Source organism: Carya illinoinensis, chromosome 1 (assembly GCF_018687715.1).
Source record: "Carya illinoinensis cultivar Pawnee chromosome 1, C.illinoinensisPawnee_v1, whole genome shotgun sequence".
In the NCBI taxonomy this organism is placed as follows: Eukaryota; Viridiplantae; Streptophyta; class Magnoliopsida; order Fagales; family Juglandaceae; genus Carya; species Carya illinoinensis.
The window spans coordinates 28113434-28117500 of NC_056752.1; positions in this window are offsets into that span (position 1 = coordinate 28113434).

Genomic DNA, 4067 nt, shown 5'->3' on the forward strand with positions numbered 1-4067 from the left:
AATCCTTTTCATAGCGTCATTTAAAAACAGCTTTCATTGCGTCACTTTAAATGTCATTTAAAAGCATTGAGCATAAACCTTAACATTTCTTTTCATAAAAACAAGAACAATCAATACTACATATAATATCCATTCATATACATACAACTTATTACTTTGGGTGCATAAATAGAGGCTGCCAAAGATGGCCATTACATACATATACCTTTGAACATCAACGCTTAGCATACTTTCATAAAACATCTTTTCTTTTCCTTCATTGCATAAAAGAATATTTTTCATAAAAGCTTTTCATTTTCATTTCATATCATTTAGGAAACTCTAGAAGAGTGTGAACATAATACTTATCTAGACTCTATGCTATTTTCATTGCATGCAGTCCATTCATGTGCATGTTAGATGACAACCTACATGCATACATAATCTCACATCATTTCTTTCCTCAACTGCATAAGTAACTAAAACTTGGAAAATACTTAAACTATTTCTGACTTGGAATTCCTTCATCTAGACATACTCTTTCACCAATTTCCGTCTTCTATGTTTTCCTTTATCACGTTTCCTCTTTCTTCTTCCAAACACTTAGCACTCTACTTCAAGTTCTTATCCTTCAAAGTGAACCTCCTTGATTCACTTTAAAGGCTAAGACACAGTCTTTAAAGGCTAAGACACAGTCACCTTCATCATCCTTTCTACCTACTGAACCGTCCACTTTGATGCATAACTTGGACCAACCAGGTTGCACATCTCAACTTTAGCCAATGCACACAGCCCTTCCTTCATCCAAGTATAACCTAACCGACACGTCACTGTAACCTTAACCATGCACAATACACAACTTTAAGCCAATCTTGAGGCTTAACATCGTGTACTCATGCTTAAAACAAATTATCCATTACAAATTACAAATCTGTCAGACACGTGTTCAACCAATTTACACATGCACATCACCCCTTTTACATCTAAGATCAACATGCAATCCACTAAAATGCCCACTTGTGCATACATGCTTCGTATACACTAGCATCAACACTTAACTCAAATCCAACCAATGTAACCTTTAACATAACCCATCCAACCACTTGTATTATCCCGACACTTCTCTCGACCCACATGACATAGAATCATGTCATGACTACATTGCCTTTAATCACTTTAAATAGTTCATAACTATGAACTGTACAGTGATCCCATCACCTCACATGACACCTCGCCACTTTGCAAACTACATAGTGATTGCATCACTGTACATAGTACCATCACATCACTACTCCAAACCTAATCCAGTCACTTCACAATCACAACTTTGCCACTTTACAGCATGCCGGGACATCACCAACTACCTCACACTGCACAACAACCAGTCCCACCATAAACTTCAAGCTCTACTGTGACACTCCCATCCCTGCTTGGGATTGGATGAATCCTAAAGTGTCGGGATACACAACACAAGATTACATACCCCTCATACATGACAGTTGAGATGCAATGCACCTATATTCTAGCAATATGTAGTAAATCGCAGCAAAAAAATTCTTAGCTTACTTAAGGACGGTGGAAAAATGAATAAACATGGTACCAATGTAAAATCCTAAAAGAAAGTACTCTCATAATAAGTTTGCAAAAGAGTTAATAGTTAAAAAATTTTTTCCCTAAAATAAGGGACCATCCAAAATATCTTTTTTATCAAAATACCCCTAAGTTCCTATCACCAAAATACTAAAGCCTCTCTAGCTTAATCTTCCATTGATCCTTACTTACGTAACTGAGTCGCTTAGGCTCATCAATGAGATGCAAGGCTTTTGTAAGGGTCTTGTCAATGGATTCCAGAAGTTCAGGGATTGAGGGCTTAGACGAGTTAGGCTCAATTTTGAGCACTATCCTCTCCAGAGGGAGTGCCATCCTCTTCCGTTTTGTCATCTAAACCTGTCACAACTTCTACCATTCCAGGAAGGGAATGATAATAGAATATACAATGATGAGATTTCAAGAATCTCAGCAAGTAAACAGTCAACATTCAATAAATAACACAGGCATATATAAGTAAACCACAAACAAGTGCAGTTTATAACCAATGCATGATCATGAACTCTTACTTAGAAACCTGACACACGCAACTTAACTTTTCATAAACTTTCCTTTCTTTCTGTTAATCTTAACACTTGTTCATATCATTTGAGCTAAAAATCTTGCACTTGGCATGATGTGCCTTGTCATAACATTTCATCACATATCGTGTCTTATCATAGAGCTCAAATGCCTTGTTCTTTTCATGCTTTACATGAATAGATACCTCACGGCTCCCCTATGCATCGTGTGTTCCCCGCTAATTACCGCATCATCCATCAATCCCTTTGATTAAGGTGACTACATCTTAGTCATAACATGGTCTTTATATATGGTAGTTTGCTTATTTCGCCTTCTCCGTAACACTCACCCACTAGTTTTAGGTGAAACCTTGCTCTGGTATCCTTTCTTAGGAACCTTTCGAGGCCCACCGACTATGCTATTTCAACCGAGGGGTCTCCACTCAACTTTAAACACTTTTGAGTGGACAGGGAGTTCCACTAGGGCATTTCCCAGTCCTAGCATTAAGGTCGCGATAAAACATGCTTAGACTCTTTTCTTTTTGAAACATGGACCCCAATACATGAAACATGACATAGCAACTTATTACACTTGTGCAACCACGAACAATCCGAAACACATATGAGCCAAATGACCATATGCGTTTCACAATATAGCTTGAAAATATTAGAACATACAATCATAGGATGAATACATGTAAACACACATGAATCACACTTCCACAAACCCAAAATAGATTCGATTTTCATTAAAAAAGCCTTGGACCAAACCTCCAAATCATTTAAACTCGAGTTTCCATCATTCCATTTCATATTCACATGCTTACACACATTCATGGATCAATGATGGCTTGCAAAATTTCATATTGCAGATTTTACAAGTTCGCTCGAGCGGAGGCTCTTGGCCGCTCGAGCGAATTCAGGCAGATTCAAACGCTCGACTGCCGCTCGACAGGGAGCTCGAGCAGGTTGCTGAAAAACGAAGATCGCTCGAGCGGAGACATTGGCCGCTCGAGCGAAATCAGGCAGAGTCGAACGCTCGATGTGCGCTCGATAGGACGCTCGAGCGAAATCAGGCAGAGTCGAACGCTCGACGCGCGCTCGACACCCCGCTCGAGCGAACATCGTATTTTGACAGATTTTAGGTTTTCCGCCGTGGGACCATATAAAAGGCCATTCTTCACTCTAGAGCCGTGGGTTTTTTGACTGGAGAACACTCTTTGGGAGAGAAAAACATAGCTAGAGGGATTCAAATCATTTGTTTTGGAGACGGAATTCCAATTTATTGCACGTACGTTGGATTCATACACGAGCACGGACGGGAGAAAGGCGTTGAATCGTTCTCTTGAGCTTTTGACGACCAGTTGAGGCTGCAAGGAGGATTTTTCAGTGTTTATTTTCTTCTTCCCATCTTCTCAGAATAATTATGGTGAATTCGTTTATGTTGAATTCCAATTCTAGTATGAGCTAAATTTTCTTCTTTCTAGGAAAACGATGTAACCTAATTCCGAACTACGCTTGTTTGTCCATGCTAATTTAATGCAATTCTCTCTTTGTTTATCTGATTTATTCTGAGTTTAATGCTTCTAATTAACTGGCCATTGATTAGATGATTATTAATCTTGTGATTTGCTATCGAAAGAGGGAATCATAGGGTAGATCTTGGATATTTCAGCATAGGTAAGTATAGAGATCGAAAGACTTGTATGAACCTGTGTAGTAATTAAATCATTGGTCTTATTGCGTTCTTGATTATTTAATTTGCATACTCTTGTGTGAATTGATAAACTAGAATCAATTCCAATTGACTATCGAAAGAGGCTTTTGGATGAATTAGAGATTTGCTAATAGACAAAAGAGGTTTAAGTTAAATTAGCTGGATGAGAAAAGCATAGTGAAGAATTATGGTGAAATCGATTTCCTAGAAGTTTTCTTCCCTATTGAATTTGATCTTCAAACATCAGTTTTACTTTCTTTGCT